The 15,899-nt window shown below is 46.3% G+C and overlaps 10 non-coding genes across 10 annotated transcripts; all 10 read right to left on the bottom strand.

Moving 5' to 3' along the window:
- Positions 1-713: 713 nt before the first annotated feature.
- LOC142261239 (U2 spliceosomal RNA) lies at positions 714-904 on the bottom strand. The gene has a single exon (XR_012728983.1). It is a non-coding gene; the product is annotated as a U2 spliceosomal RNA (small nuclear RNA).
- Positions 905-2,291: 1,387 nt separating this feature from the next.
- Positions 2,292-2,482, bottom strand: LOC142261238 (U2 spliceosomal RNA). The gene has a single exon (XR_012728982.1). It is a non-coding gene; the product is annotated as a U2 spliceosomal RNA (small nuclear RNA).
- Positions 2,483-3,869: 1,387 nt separating this feature from the next.
- Positions 3,870-4,060, bottom strand: LOC142261237 (U2 spliceosomal RNA). Its single transcript, XR_012728981.1, has one exon. It is a non-coding gene; the product is annotated as a U2 spliceosomal RNA (small nuclear RNA).
- Positions 4,061-5,447: 1,387 nt separating this feature from the next.
- LOC142261236 (U2 spliceosomal RNA) lies at positions 5,448-5,638 on the bottom strand. Its single transcript, XR_012728980.1, has one exon. It is a non-coding gene; the product is annotated as a U2 spliceosomal RNA (small nuclear RNA).
- A 1,387-nt stretch (positions 5,639-7,025) lies between these two features.
- LOC142261235 (U2 spliceosomal RNA) lies at positions 7,026-7,216 on the bottom strand. The gene has a single exon (XR_012728979.1). It is a non-coding gene; the product is annotated as a U2 spliceosomal RNA (small nuclear RNA).
- A 1,387-nt stretch (positions 7,217-8,603) lies between these two features.
- On the bottom strand, positions 8,604-8,794 carry LOC142261234 (U2 spliceosomal RNA). Its single transcript, XR_012728978.1, has one exon. It is a non-coding gene; the product is annotated as a U2 spliceosomal RNA (small nuclear RNA).
- A 1,387-nt stretch (positions 8,795-10,181) lies between these two features.
- Positions 10,182-10,372, bottom strand: LOC142261233 (U2 spliceosomal RNA). Its single transcript, XR_012728977.1, has one exon. It is a non-coding gene; the product is annotated as a U2 spliceosomal RNA (small nuclear RNA).
- A 1,387-nt stretch (positions 10,373-11,759) lies between these two features.
- On the bottom strand, positions 11,760-11,950 carry LOC142261232 (U2 spliceosomal RNA). Its single transcript, XR_012728976.1, has one exon. It is a non-coding gene; the product is annotated as a U2 spliceosomal RNA (small nuclear RNA).
- Positions 11,951-13,337: 1,387 nt separating this feature from the next.
- Positions 13,338-13,528, bottom strand: LOC142261229 (U2 spliceosomal RNA). Its single transcript, XR_012728974.1, has one exon. It is a non-coding gene; the product is annotated as a U2 spliceosomal RNA (small nuclear RNA).
- A 1,388-nt stretch (positions 13,529-14,916) lies between these two features.
- On the bottom strand, positions 14,917-15,107 carry LOC142261228 (U2 spliceosomal RNA). The gene has a single exon (XR_012728973.1). It is a non-coding gene; the product is annotated as a U2 spliceosomal RNA (small nuclear RNA).
- Positions 15,108-15,899: the final 792 nt, after the last annotated feature.

Here is a 15,899-nt window from a genome sequence, read left to right as displayed (position 1 = left end):
GCTTTCTCAGAGGGCTTTTTACAGTTTTTCTATTCCCAATTAGCCGTTTAAGTGTACTTATTGAAAGTAGTAATTCTTTCATAGGCCGCCCTTTCTTAGTATTTGACGTTCCTTATATTGCGGTATGAGGCTTCGCAGTAGGTTGCAAACATTCATCACCCATGACTGTCCCCAATTGAGCTCAGAAGCTCAATGTCTATCATGACCTCTCTTTTAGAATGTCCAAGAGCAAGCAAACTATTCCTCCAGGAGAGGGCGCCAACAGACTACTAAAGAGATCATCATTACTCAAAGAAAACCCCAAAAACCAATGCATGATAGGAATAAACAGGTAACTTTCTTTGGAGTGGAAGCGGAGAGATCGCACCAGATGCCAATTCTAGATGTTATCACACCTGTGGTCACTGCAGCAGCAGGTGAATCCACTTTGTCCAAAAGGGATCTATTCCATTCAATTGCAAATGATCTAGATAAGACAGAGAACTGCAGCACGGGGACATAGCCGAGTTGGTCAGGTTGAGTGGTGATGAGTTTGCTATTTGGATGAATAAAGAAAGTCAAAAGTGTGAAAGATAAAAAACAAAAGGAGGAAGTGTGAAAAGTGAATGGGCCAAATTGAGGTGCATATGAAGACGTATGCTTTCTTCCAATTCATTAAATCGGGCTAATATGAATCAGGTGAATTGAGTTCTGCTTTTGGAAACTGGGTTAAGAAGGGGTGCACCGTTCCTGGAGGTACTGCAATACCAGGTCAATGCGTGGAGTGGACAGAGCAAGCTCTTTTTCCATCTCCCTGTTCTAAAAATCCATTTAATATATGGTCCCCAGATAGGGGACGTATCAGATATTAAACTGATAAGAACAGATACTACACTTGATCTTAGCCAAAAGGCCGAGAAGCGATAACCAGAATTGGTGTGGGCCTCGAGTGGCACCCTGGCCTATGCCGGACACATCTTAGGGAGAGAGAGCGAGAGGGAGACAAACCCACGCCTACACAAGACATTTTGTCACCCAAGCCAACCCTTGAAAAGGCTGCTTTGCAGAGCCAAAACAAGAAGAATGGTGCGTTTTGCAGCCGCCGCCCACTGCAATGAATCTGAATAACTCCTCCTTTAGGGCGCAAGCAACTCCCCTCCCCCTTGCAGTCTTTCCAATTCACGATACAAAAAGACGGACAGGACAGGTTGCCTGACTTTCCGTCACTGCCACCCTTTGCCATCCTTACCCGTAGAAAGCCCTTTCATCATCCCCAAACCCTAATCTTTTCCCTTTCCTTCCCAGCCCCCAAACCCTGCCCTCTGTACCTTTCTCACCACCCGCTTCCCTTCTCCTGTCATCCCCCTACCACCCGGGAAAAAAAGAGATTGCCCCCTCCTTCCACTAGCCCACCCTCCCACCCAAAGAACAACTTCTTCTGCGCAGCTTGTTTTCTAGGCAGCAGCGCTATTGTGATGTCATCGGGGGGCATTGTGACAAGCCGCCAGTGTTCCGTCTCTTCATGTTGTGCACAGTTCAAACGGAAAATACATCAACAGGCAGACTACAGAAAAGCTTACTATCAAAGGTTAGAGGGGGGCTTTCTCAGAGGGCTTTTTACAGTTTTTCTATTCCCAATTAGCCGTTTAAGTGTACTTATTGAAAGTAGTAATTCTTTCATAGGCCGCCCTTTCTTAGTATTTGACGTTCCTTATATTGCGGTATGAGGCTTCGCAGTAGGTTGCAAACATTCATCACCCATGACTGTCCCCAATTGAGCTCAGAAGCTCAATGTCTATCATGACCTCTCTTTTAGAATGTCCAAGAGCAAGCAAACTATTCCTCCAGGAGAGGGCGCCAACAGACTACTAAAGAGATCATCATTACTCAAAGAAAACCCCAAAAACCAATGCATGATAGGAATAAACAGGTAACTTTCTTTGGAGTGGAAGCGGAGAGATCGCACCAGATGCCAATTCTAGATGTTATCACACCTGTGGTCACTGCAGCAGCAGGTGAATCCACTTTGTCCAAAAGGGATCTATTCCATTCAATTGCAAATGATCTAGATAAGACAGAGAACTGCAGCACGGGGACATAGCCGAGTTGGTCAGGTTGAGTGGTGATGAGTTTGCTATTTGGATGAATAAAGAAAGTCAAAAGTGTGAAAGATAAAAAACAAAAGGAGGAAGTGTGAAAAGTGAATGGGCCAAATTGAGGTGCATATGAAGACGTATGCTTTCTTCCAATTCATTAAATCGGGCTAATATGAATCAGGTGAATTGAGTTCTGCTTTTGGAAACTGGGTTAAGAAGGGGTGCACCGTTCCTGGAGGTACTGCAATACCAGGTCAATGCGTGGAGTGGACAGAGCAAGCTCTTTTTCCATCTCCCTGTTCTAAAAATCCATTTAATATATGGTCCCCAGATAGGGGACGTATCAGATATTAAACTGATAAGAACAGATACTACACTTGATCTTAGCCAAAAGGCCGAGAAGCGATAACCAGAATTGGTTTGGGCCTCGAGTGGCACCCTGGCCTATGCCGGACACATCTTAGGGAGAGAGAGCGAGAGGGAGACAAACCCACGCCTACACAAGACATTTTGTCACCCAAGCCAACCCTTGAAAAGGCTGCTTTGCAGAGCCAAAACAAGAAGAATGGTGCGTTTTGCAGCCGCCGCCCACTGCAATGAATCTGAATAACTCCTCCTTTAGGGCGCAAGCAACTCCCCTCCCCCTTGCAGTCTTTCCAATTCACGATACAAAAAGACGGACAGGACAGGTTGCCTGACTTTCCGTCACTGCCACCCTTTGCCATCCTTACCCGTAGAAAGCCCTTTCATCATCCCCAAACCCTAATCTTTTCCCTTTCCTTCCCAGCCCCCAAACCCTGCCCTCTGTACCTTTCTCACCACCCGCTTCCCTTCTCCTGTCATCCCCCTACCACCCGGGAAAAAAAGAGATTGCCCCCTCCTTCCACTAGCCCACCCTCCCACCCAAAGAACAACTTCTTCTGCGCAGCTTGTTTTCTAGGCAGCAGCGCTATTGTGATGTCATCGGGGGGCATTGTGACAAGCCGCCAGTGTTCCGTCTCTTCATGTTGTGCACAGTTCAAACGGAAAATACATCAACAGGCAGACTACAGAAAAGCTTACTATCAAAGGTTAGAGGGGGGCTTTCTCAGAGGGCTTTTTACAGTTTTTCTATTCCCAATTAGCCGTTTAAGTGTACTTATTGAAAGTAGTAATTCTTTCATAGGCCGCCCTTTCTTAGTATTTGACGTTCCTTATATTGCGGTATGAGGCTTCGCAGTAGGTTGCAAACATTCATCACCCATGACTGTCCCCAATTGAGCTCAGAAGCTCAATGTCTATCATGACCTCTCTTTTAGAATGTCCAAGAGCAAGCAAACTATTCCTCCAGGAGAGGGCGCCAACAGACTACTAAAGAGATCATCATTACTCAAAGAAAACCCCAAAAACCAATGCATGATAGGAATAAACAGGTAACTTTCTTTGGAGTGGAAGCGGAGAGATCGCACCAGATGCCAATTCTAGATGTTATCACACCTGTGGTCACTGCAGCAGCAGGTGAATCCACTTTGTCCAAAAGGGATCTATTCCATTCAATTGCAAATGATCTAGATAAGACAGAGAACTGCAGCACGGGGACATAGCCGAGTTGGTCAGGTTGAGTGGTGATGAGTTTGCTATTTGGATGAATAAAGAAAGTCAAAAGTGTGAAAGATAAAAAACAAAAGGAGGAAGTGTGAAAAGTGAATGGGCCAAATTGAGGTGCATATGAAGACGTATGCTTTCTTCCAATTCATTAAATCGGGCTAATATGAATCAGGTGAATTGAGTTCTGCTTTTGGAAACTGGGTTAAGAAGGGGTGCACCGTTCCTGGAGGTACTGCAATACCAGGTCAATGCGTGGAGTGGACAGAGCAAGCTCTTTTTCCATCTCCCTGTTCTAAAAATCCATTTAATATATGGTCCCCAGATAGGGGACGTATCAGATATTAAACTGATAAGAACAGATACTACACTTGATCTTAGCCAAAAGGCCGAGAAGCGATAACCAGAATTGGTTTGGGCCTCGAGTGGCACCCTGGCCTATGCCGGACACATCTTAGGGAGAGAGAGCGAGAGGGAGACAAACCCACGCCTACACAAGACATTTTGTCACCCAAGCCAACCCTTGAAAAGGCTGCTTTGCAGAGCCAAAACAAGAAGAATGGTGCGTTTTGCAGCCGCCGCCCACTGCAATGAATCTGAATAACTCCTCCTTTAGGGCGCAAGCAACTCCCCTCCCCCTTGCAGTCTTTCCAATTCACGATACAAAAAGACGGACAGGACAGGTTGCCTGACTTTCCGTCACTGCCACCCTTTGCCATCCTTACCCGTAGAAAGCCCTTTCATCATCCCCAAACCCTAATCTTTTCCCTTTCCTTCCCAGCCCCCAAACCCTGCCCTCTGTACCTTTCTCACCACCCGCTTCCCTTCTCCTGTCATCCCCCTACCACCCGGGAAAAAAAGAGATTGCCCCCTCCTTCCACTAGCCCACCCTCCCACCCAAAGAACAACTTCTTCTGCGCAGCTTGTTTTCTAGGCAGCAGCGCTATTGTGATGTCATCGGGGGGCATTGTGACAAGCCGCCAGTGTTCCGTCTCTTCATGTTGTGCACAGTTCAAACGGAAAATACATCAACAGGCAGACTACAGAAAAGCTTACTATCAAAGGTTAGAGGGGGGCTTTCTCAGAGGGCTTTTTACAGTTTTTCTATTCCCAATTAGCCGTTTAAGTGTACTTATTGAAAGTAGTAATTCTTTCATAGGCCGCCCTTTCTTAGTATTTGACGTTCCTTATATTGCGGTATGAGGCTTCGCAGTAGGTTGCAAACATTCATCACCCATGACTGTCCCCAATTGAGCTCAGAAGCTCAATGTCTATCATGACCTCTCTTTTAGAATGTCCAAGAGCAAGCAAACTATTCCTCCAGGAGAGGGCGCCAACAGACTACTAAAGAGATCATCATTACTCAAAGAAAACCCCAAAAACCAATGCATGATAGGAATAAACAGGTAACTTTCTTTGGAGTGGAAGCGGAGAGATCGCACCAGATGCCAATTCTAGATGTTATCACACCTGTGGTCACTGCAGCAGCAGGTGAATCCACTTTGTCCAAAAGGGATCTATTCCATTCAATTGCAAATGATCTAGATAAGACAGAGAACTGCAGCACGGGGACATAGCCGAGTTGGTCAGGTTGAGTGGTGATGAGTTTGCTATTTGGATGAATAAAGAAAGTCAAAAGTGTGAAAGATAAAAAACAAAAGGAGGAAGTGTGAAAAGTGAATGGGCCAAATTGAGGTGCATATGAAGACGTATGCTTTCTTCCAATTCATTAAATCGGGCTAATATGAATCAGGTGAATTGAGTTCTGCTTTTGGAAACTGGGTTAAGAAGGGGTGCACCGTTCCTGGAGGTACTGCAATACCAGGTCAATGCGTGGAGTGGACAGAGCAAGCTCTTTTTCCATCTCCCTGTTCTAAAAATCCATTTAATATATGGTCCCCAGATAGGGGACGTATCAGATATTAAACTGATAAGAACAGATACTACACTTGATCTTAGCCAAAAGGCCGAGAAGCGATAACCAGAATTGGTTTGGGCCTCGAGTGGCACCCTGGCCTATGCCGGACACATCTTAGGGAGAGAGAGCGAGAGGGAGACAAACCCACGCCTACACAAGACATTTTGTCACCCAAGCCAACCCTTGAAAAGGCTGCTTTGCAGAGCCAAAACAAGAAGAATGGTGCGTTTTGCAGCCGCCGCCCACTGCAATGAATCTGAATAACTCCTCCTTTAGGGCGCAAGCAACTCCCCTCCCCCTTGCAGTCTTTCCAATTCACGATACAAAAAGACGGACAGGACAGGTTGCCTGACTTTCCGTCACTGCCACCCTTTGCCATCCTTACCCGTAGAAAGCCCTTTCATCATCCCCAAACCCTAATCTTTTCCCTTTCCTTCCCAGCCCCCAAACCCTGCCCTCTGTACCTTTCTCACCACCCGCTTCCCTTCTCCTGTCATCCCCCTACCACCCGGGAAAAAAAGAGATTGCCCCCTCCTTCCACTAGCCCACCCTCCCACCCAAAGAACAACTTCTTCTGCGCAGCTTGTTTTCTAGGCAGCAGCGCTATTGTGATGTCATCGGGGGGCATTGTGACAAGCCGCCAGTGTTCCGTCTCTTCATGTTGTGCACAGTTCAAACGGAAAATACATCAACAGGCAGACTACAGAAAAGCTTACTATCAAAGGTTAGAGGGGGGCTTTCTCAGAGGGCTTTTTACAGTTTTTCTATTCCCAATTAGCCGTTTAAGTGTACTTATTGAAAGTAGTAATTCTTTCATAGGCCGCCCTTTCTTAGTATTTGACGTTCCTTATATTGCGGTATGAGGCTTCGCAGTAGGTTGCAAACATTCATCACCCATGACTGTCCCCAATTGAGCTCAGAAGCTCAATGTCTATCATGACCTCTCTTTTAGAATGTCCAAGAGCAAGCAAACTATTCCTCCAGGAGAGGGCGCCAACAGACTACTAAAGAGATCATCATTACTCAAAGAAAACCCCAAAAACCAATGCATGATAGGAATAAACAGGTAACTTTCTTTGGAGTGGAAGCGGAGAGATCGCACCAGATGCCAATTCTAGATGTTATCACACCTGTGGTCACTGCAGCAGCAGGTGAATCCACTTTGTCCAAAAGGGATCTATTCCATTCAATTGCAAATGATCTAGATAAGACAGAGAACTGCAGCACGGGGACATAGCCGAGTTGGTCAGGTTGAGTGGTGATGAGTTTGCTATTTGGATGAATAAAGAAAGTCAAAAGTGTGAAAGATAAAAAACAAAAGGAGGAAGTGTGAAAAGTGAATGGGCCAAATTGAGGTGCATATGAAGACGTATGCTTTCTTCCAATTCATTAAATCGGGCTAATATGAATCAGGTGAATTGAGTTCTGCTTTTGGAAACTGGGTTAAGAAGGGGTGCACCGTTCCTGGAGGTACTGCAATACCAGGTCAATGCGTGGAGTGGACAGAGCAAGCTCTTTTTCCATCTCCCTGTTCTAAAAATCCATTTAATATATGGTCCCCAGATAGGGGACGTATCAGATATTAAACTGATAAGAACAGATACTACACTTGATCTTAGCCAAAAGGCCGAGAAGCGATAACCAGAATTGGTTTGGGCCTCGAGTGGCACCCTGGCCTATGCCGGACACATCTTAGGGAGAGAGAGCGAGAGGGAGACAAACCCACGCCTACACAAGACATTTTGTCACCCAAGCCAACCCTTGAAAAGGCTGCTTTGCAGAGCCAAAACAAGAAGAATGGTGCGTTTTGCAGCCGCCGCCCACTGCAATGAATCTGAATAACTCCTCCTTTAGGGCGCAAGCAACTCCCCTCCCCCTTGCAGTCTTTCCAATTCACGATACAAAAAGACGGACAGGACAGGTTGCCTGACTTTCCGTCACTGCCACCCTTTGCCATCCTTACCCGTAGAAAGCCCTTTCATCATCCCCAAACCCTAATCTTTTCCCTTTCCTTCCCAGCCCCCAAACCCTGCCCTCTGTACCTTTCTCACCACCCGCTTCCCTTCTCCTGTCATCCCCCTACCACCCGGGAAAAAAAGAGATTGCCCCCTCCTTCCACTAGCCCACCCTCCCACCCAAAGAACAACTTCTTCTGCGCAGCTTGTTTTCTAGGCAGCAGCGCTATTGTGATGTCATCGGGGGGCATTGTGACAAGCCGCCAGTGTTCCGTCTCTTCATGTTGTGCACAGTTCAAACGGAAAATACATCAACAGGCAGACTACAGAAAAGCTTACTATCAAAGGTTAGAGGGGGGCTTTCTCAGAGGGCTTTTTACAGTTTTTCTATTCCCAATTAGCCGTTTAAGTGTACTTATTGAAAGTAGTAATTCTTTCATAGGCCGCCCTTTCTTAGTATTTGACGTTCCTTATATTGCGGTATGAGGCTTCGCAGTAGGTTGCAAACATTCATCACCCATGACTGTCCCCAATTGAGCTCAGAAGCTCAATGTCTATCATGACCTCTCTTTTAGAATGTCCAAGAGCAAGCAAACTATTCCTCCAGGAGAGGGCGCCAACAGACTACTAAAGAGATCATCATTACTCAAAGAAAACCCCAAAAACCAATGCATGATAGGAATAAACAGGTAACTTTCTTTGGAGTGGAAGCGGAGAGATCGCACCAGATGCCAATTCTAGATGTTATCACACCTGTGGTCACTGCAGCAGCAGGTGAATCCACTTTGTCCAAAAGGGATCTATTCCATTCAATTGCAAATGATCTAGATAAGACAGAGAACTGCAGCACGGGGACATAGCCGAGTTGGTCAGGTTGAGTGGTGATGAGTTTGCTATTTGGATGAATAAAGAAAGTCAAAAGTGTGAAAGATAAAAAACAAAAGGAGGAAGTGTGAAAAGTGAATGGGCCAAATTGAGGTGCATATGAAGACGTATGCTTTCTTCCAATTCATTAAATCGGGCTAATATGAATCAGGTGAATTGAGTTCTGCTTTTGGAAACTGGGTTAAGAAGGGGTGCACCGTTCCTGGAGGTACTGCAATACCAGGTCAATGCGTGGAGTGGACAGAGCAAGCTCTTTTTCCATCTCCCTGTTCTAAAAATCCATTTAATATATGGTCCCCAGATAGGGGACGTATCAGATATTAAACTGATAAGAACAGATACTACACTTGATCTTAGCCAAAAGGCCGAGAAGCGATAACCAGAATTGGTTTGGGCCTCGAGTGGCACCCTGGCCTATGCCGGACACATCTTAGGGAGAGAGAGCGAGAGGGAGACAAACCCACGCCTACACAAGACATTTTGTCACCCAAGCCAACCCTTGAAAAGGCTGCTTTGCAGAGCCAAAACAAGAAGAATGGTGCGTTTTGCAGCCGCCGCCCACTGCAATGAATCTGAATAACTCCTCCTTTAGGGCGCAAGCAACTCCCCTCCCCCTTGCAGTCTTTCCAATTCACGATACAAAAAGACGGACAGGACAGGTTGCCTGACTTTCCGTCACTGCCACCCTTTGCCATCCTTACCCGTAGAAAGCCCTTTCATCATCCCCAAACCCTAATCTTTTCCCTTTCCTTCCCAGCCCCCAAACCCTGCCCTCTGTACCTTTCTCACCACCCGCTTCCCTTCTCCTGTCATCCCCCTACCACCCGGGAAAAAAAGAGATTGCCCCCTCCTTCCACTAGCCCACCCTCCCACCCAAAGAACAACTTCTTCTGCGCAGCTTGTTTTCTAGGCAGCAGCGCTATTGTGATGTCATCGGGGGGCATTGTGACAAGCCGCCAGTGTTCCGTCTCTTCATGTTGTGCACAGTTCAAACGGAAAATACATCAACAGGCAGACTACAGAAAAGCTTACTATCAAAGGTTAGAGGGGGGCTTTCTCAGAGGGCTTTTTACAGTTTTTCTATTCCCAATTAGCCGTTTAAGTGTACTTATTGAAAGTAGTAATTCTTTCATAGGCCGCCCTTTCTTAGTATTTGACGTTCCTTATATTGCGGTATGAGGCTTCGCAGTAGGTTGCAAACATTCATCACCCATGACTGTCCCCAATTGAGCTCAGAAGCTCAATGTCTATCATGACCTCTCTTTTAGAATGTCCAAGAGCAAGCAAACTATTCCTCCAGGAGAGGGCGCCAACAGACTACTAAAGAGATCATCATTACTCAAAGAAAACCCCAAAAACCAATGCATGATAGGAATAAACAGGTAACTTTCTTTGGAGTGGAAGCGGAGAGATCGCACCAGATGCCAATTCTAGATGTTATCACACCTGTGGTCACTGCAGCAGCAGGTGAATCCACTTTGTCCAAAAGGGATCTATTCCATTCAATTGCAAATGATCTAGATAAGACAGAGAACTGCAGCACGGGGACATAGCCGAGTTGGTCAGGTTGAGTGGTGATGAGTTTGCTATTTGGATGAATAAAGAAAGTCAAAAGTGTGAAAGATAAAAAACAAAAGGAGGAAGTGTGAAAAGTGAATGGGCCAAATTGAGGTGCATATGAAGACGTATGCTTTCTTCCAATTCATTAAATCGGGCTAATATGAATCAGGTGAATTGAGTTCTGCTTTTGGAAACTGGGTTAAGAAGGGGTGCACCGTTCCTGGAGGTACTGCAATACCAGGTCAATGCGTGGAGTGGACAGAGCAAGCTCTTTTTCCATCTCCCTGTTCTAAAAATCCATTTAATATATGGTCCCCAGATAGGGGACGTATCAGATATTAAACTGATAAGAACAGATACTACACTTGATCTTAGCCAAAAGGCCGAGAAGCGATAACCAGAATTGGTTTGGGCCTCGAGTGGCACCCTGGCCTATGCCGGACACATCTTAGGGAGAGAGAGCGAGAGGGAGACAAACCCACGCCTACACAAGACATTTTGTCACCCAAGCCAACCCTTGAAAAGGCTGCTTTGCAGAGCCAAAACAAGAAGAATGGTGCGTTTTGCAGCCGCCGCCCACTGCAATGAATCTGAATAACTCCTCCTTTAGGGCGCAAGCAACTCCCCTCCCCCTTGCAGTCTTTCCAATTCACGATACAAAAAGACGGACAGGACAGGTTGCCTGACTTTCCGTCACTGCCACCCTTTGCCATCCTTACCCGTAGAAAGCCCTTTCATCATCCCCAAACCCTAATCTTTTCCCTTTCCTTCCCAGCCCCCAAACCCTGCCCTCTGTACCTTTCTCACCACCCGCTTCCCTTCTCCTGTCATCCCCCTACCACCCGGGAAAAAAAGAGATTGCCCCCTCCTTCCACTAGCCCACCCTCCCACCCAAAGAACAACTTCTTCTGCGCAGCTTGTTTTCTAGGCAGCAGCGCTATTGTGATGTCATCGGGGGGCATTGTGACAAGCCGCCAGTGTTCCGTCTCTTCATGTTGTGCACAGTTCAAACGGAAAATACATCAACAGGCAGACTACAGAAAAGCTTACTATCAAAGGTTAGAGGGGGGCTTTCTCAGAGGGCTTTTTACAGTTTTTCTATTCCCAATTAGCCGTTTAAGTGTACTTATTGAAAGTAGTAATTCTTTCATAGGCCGCCCTTTCTTAGTATTTGACGTTCCTTATATTGCGGTATGAGGCTTCGCAGTAGGTTGCAAACATTCATCACCCATGACTGTCCCCAATTGAGCTCAGAAGCTCAATGTCTATCATGACCTCTCTTTTAGAATGTCCAAGAGCAAGCAAACTATTCCTCCAGGAGAGGGCGCCAACAGACTACTAAAGAGATCATCATTACTCAAAGAAAACCCCAAAAACCAATGCATGATAGGAATAAACAGGTAACTTTCTTTGGAGTGGAAGCGGAGAGATCGCACCAGATGCCAATTCTAGATGTTATCACACCTGTGGTCACTGCAGCAGCAGGTGAATCCACTTTGTCCAAAAGGGATCTATTCCATTCAATTGCAAATGATCTAGATAAGACAGAGAACTGCAGCACGGGGACATAGCCGAGTTGGTCAGGTTGAGTGGTGATGAGTTTGCTATTTGGATGAATAAAGAAAGTCAAAAGTGTGAAAGATAAAAAACAAAAGGAGGAAGTGTGAAAAGTGAATGGGCCAAATTGAGGTGCATATGAAGACGTATGCTTTCTTCCAATTCATTAAATCGGGCTAATATGAATCAGGTGAATTGAGTTCTGCTTTTGGAAACTGGGTTAAGAAGGGGTGCACCGTTCCTGGAGGTACTGCAATACCAGGTCAATGCGTGGAGTGGACAGAGCAAGCTCTTTTTCCATCTCCCTGTTCTAAAAATCCATTTAATATATGGTCCCCAGATAGGGGACGTATCAGATATTAAACTGATAAGAACAGATACTACACTTGATCTTAGCCAAAAGGCCGAGAAGCGATAACCAGAATTGGTTTGGGCCTCGAGTGGCACCCTGGCCTATGCCGGACACATCTTAGGGAGAGAGAGCGAGAGGGAGACAAACCCACGCCTACACAAGACATTTTGTCACCCAAGCCAACCCTTGAAAAGGCTGCTTTGCAGAGCCAAAACAAGAAGAATGGTGCGTTTTGCAGCCGCCGCCCACTGCAATGAATCTGAATAACTCCTCCTTTAGGGCGCAAGCAACTCCCCTCCCCCTTGCAGTCTTTCCAATTCACGATACAAAAAGACGGACAGGACAGGTTGCCTGACTTTCCGTCACTGCCACCCTTTGCCATCCTTACCCGTAGAAAGCCCTTTCATCATCCCCAAACCCTAATCTTTTCCCTTTCCTTCCCAGCCCCCAAACCCTGCCCTCTGTACCTTTCTCACCACCCGCTTCCCTTCTCCTGTCATCCCCCTACCACCCGGGAAAAAAAGAGATTGCCCCCTCCTTCCACTAGCCCACCCTCCCACCCAAAGAACAACTTCTTCTGCGCAGCTTGTTTTCTAGGCAGCAGCGCTATTGTGATGTCATCGGGGGGCATTGTGACAAGCCGCCAGTGTTCCGTCTCTTCATGTTGTGCACAGTTCAAACGGAAAATACATCAACAGGCAGACTACAGAAAAGCTTACTATCAAAGGTTAGAGGGGGGCTTTCTCAGAGGGCTTTTTACAGTTTTTCTATTCCCAATTAGCCGTTTAAGTGTACTTATTGAAAGTAGTAATTCTTTCATAGGCCGCCCTTTCTTAGTATTTGACGTTCCTTATATTGCGGTATGAGGCTTCGCAGTAGGTTGCAAACATTCATCACCCATGACTGTCCCCAATTGAGCTCAGAAGCTCAATGTCTATCATGACCTCTCTTTTAGAATGTCCAAGAGCAAGCAAACTATTCCTCCAGGAGAGGGCGCCAACAGACTACTAAAGAGATCATCATTACTCAAAGAAAACCCCAAAAACCAATGCATGATAGGAATAAACAGGTAACTTTCTTTGGAGTGGAAGCGGAGAGATCGCACCAGATGCCAATTCTAGATGTTATCACACCTGTGGTCACTGCAGCAGCAGGTGAATCCACTTTGTCCAAAAGGGATCTATTCCATTCAATTGCAAATGATCTAGATAAGACAGAGAACTGCAGCACGGGGACATAGCCGAGTTGGTCAGGTTGAGTGGTGATGAGTTTGCTATTTGGATGAATAAAGAAAGTCAAAAGTGTGAAAGATAAAAAACAAAAGGAGGAAGTGTGAAAAGTGAATGGGCCAAATTGAGGTGCATATGAAGACGTATGCTTTCTTCCAATTCATTAAATCGGGCTAATATGAATCAGGTGAATTGAGTTCTGCTTTTGGAAACTGGGTTAAGAAGGGGTGCACCGTTCCTGGAGGTACTGCAATACCAGGTCAATGCGTGGAGTGGACAGAGCAAGCTCTTTTTCCATCTCCCTGTTCTAAAAATCCATTTAATATATGGTCCCCAGATAGGGGACGTATCAGATATTAAACTGATAAGAACAGATACTACACTTGATCTTAGCCAAAAGGCCGAGAAGCGATAACCAGAATTGGTTTGGGCCTCGAGTGGCACCCTGGCCTATGCCGGACACATCTTAGGGAGAGAGAGCGAGAGGGAGACAAACCCACGCCTACACAAGACATTTTGTCACCCAAGCCAACCCTTGAAAAGGCTGCTTTGCAGAGCCAAAACAAGAAGAATGGTGCGTTTTGCAGCCGCCGCCCACTGCAATGAATCTGAATAACTCCTCCTTTAGGGCGCAAGCAACTCCCCTCCCCCTTGCAGTCTTTCCAATTCACGATACAAAAAGACGGACAGGACAGGTTGCCTGACTTTCCGTCACTGCCACCCTTTGCCATCCTTACCCGTAGAAAGCCCTTTCATCATCCCCAAACCCTAATCTTTTCCCTTTCCTTCCCAGCCCCCAAACCCTGCCCTCTGTACCTTTCTCACCACCCGCTTCCCTTCTCCTGTCATCCCCCTACCACCCGGGAAAAAAAGAGATTGCCCCCTCCTTCCACTAGCCCACCCTCCCACCCAAAGAACAACTTCTTCTGCGCAGCTTGTTTTCTAGGCAGCAGCGCTATTGTGATGTCATCGGGGGGCATTGTGACAAGCCGCCAGTGTTCCGTCTCTTCATGTTGTGCACAGTTCAAACGGAAAATACATCAACAGGCAGACTACAGAAAAGCTTACTATCAAAGGTTAGAGGGGGGCTTTCTCAGAGGGCTTTTTACAGTTTTTCTATTCCCAATTAGCCGTTTAAGTGTACTTATTGAAAGTAGTAATTCTTTCATAGGCCGCCCTTTCTTAGTATTTGACGTTCCTTATATTGCGGTATGAGGCTTCGCAGTAGGTTGCAAACATTCATCACCCATGACTGTCCCCAATTGAGCTCAGAAGCTCAATGTCTATCATGACCTCTCTTTTAGAATGTCCAAGAGCAAGCAAACTATTCCTCCAGGAGAGGGCGCCAACAGACTACTAAAGAGATCATCATTACTCAAAGAAAACCCCAAAAACCAATGCATGATAGGAATAAACAGGTAACTTTCTTTGGAGTGGAAGCGGAGAGATCGCACCAGATGCCAATTCTAGATGTTATCACACCTGTGGTCACTGCAGCAGCAGGTGAATCCACTTTGTCCAAAAGGGATCTATTCCATTCAATTGCAAATGATCTAGATAAGACAGAGAACTGCAGCACGGGGACATAGCCGAGTTGGTCAGGTTGAGTGGTGATGAGTTTGCTATTTGGATGAATAAAGAAAGTCAAAAGTGTGAAAGATAAAAAACAAAGAGGAGGAAGTGTGAAAAGTGAATGGGCCAAATTGAGGTGCATATGAAGACGTATGCTTTCTTCCAATTCATTAAATCGGGCTAATATGAATCAGGTGAATTGAGTTCTGCTTTTGGAAACTGGGTTAAGAAGGGGTGCACCGTTCCTGGAGGTACTGCAATACCAGGTCAATGCGTGGAGTGGACAGAGCAAGCTCTTTTTCCATCTCCCTGTTCTAAAAATCCATTTAATATATGGTCCCCAGATAGGGGACGTATCAGATATTAAACTGATAAGAACAGATACTACACTTGATCTTAGCCAAAAGGCCGAGAAGCGATAACCAGAATTGGTTTGGGCCTCGAGTGGCACCCTGGCCTATGCCGGACACATCTTAGGGAGAGAGAGCGAGAGGGAGACAAACCCACGCCTACACAAGACATTTTGTCACCCAAGCCAACCCTTGAAAAGGCTGCTTTGCAGAGCCAAAACAAGAAGAATGGTGCGTTTTGCAGCCGCCGCCCACTGCAATGAATCTGAATAACTCCTCCTTTAGGGCGCAAGCAACTCCCCTCCCCCTTGCAGTCTTTCCAATTCACGATACAAAAAGACGGACAGGACAGGTTGCCTGACTTTCCGTCACTGCCACCCTTTGCCATCCTTACCCGTAGAAAGCCCTTTCATCATCCCCAAACCCTAATCTTTTCCCTTTCCTTCCCAGCCCCCAAACCCTGCCCTCTGTACCTTTCTCACCACCCGCTTCCCTTCTCCTGTCATCCCCCTACCACCCGGGAAAAAAAGAGATTGCCCCCTCCTTCCACTAGCCCACCCTCCCACCCAAAGAACAACTTCTTCTGCGCAGCTTGTTTTCTAGGCAGCAGCGCTATTGTGATGTCATCGGGGGGCATTGTGACAAGCCGCCAGTGTTCCGTCTCTTCATGTTGTGCACAGTTCAAACGGAAAATACATCAACAGGCAGACTACAGAAAAGCTTACTATCAAAGGTTAGAGGGGGGCTTTCTCAGAGGGCTTTTTACAGTTTTTCTATTCCCAATTAGCCGTTTAAGTGTACTTATTGAAAGTAGTAATTCTTTCATAGGCCGCCCTTTCTTAGTATTTGACGTTCCTTATAT

Source organism: Anomaloglossus baeobatrachus, unplaced genomic scaffold, assembly GCF_048569485.1.
Source record: "Anomaloglossus baeobatrachus isolate aAnoBae1 unplaced genomic scaffold, aAnoBae1.hap1 Scaffold_213, whole genome shotgun sequence".
Classification (NCBI taxonomy): Eukaryota; Metazoa; Chordata; class Amphibia; order Anura; family Aromobatidae; genus Anomaloglossus; species Anomaloglossus baeobatrachus.
This window is presented reverse-complemented; position numbering and strand designations above follow the sequence as displayed.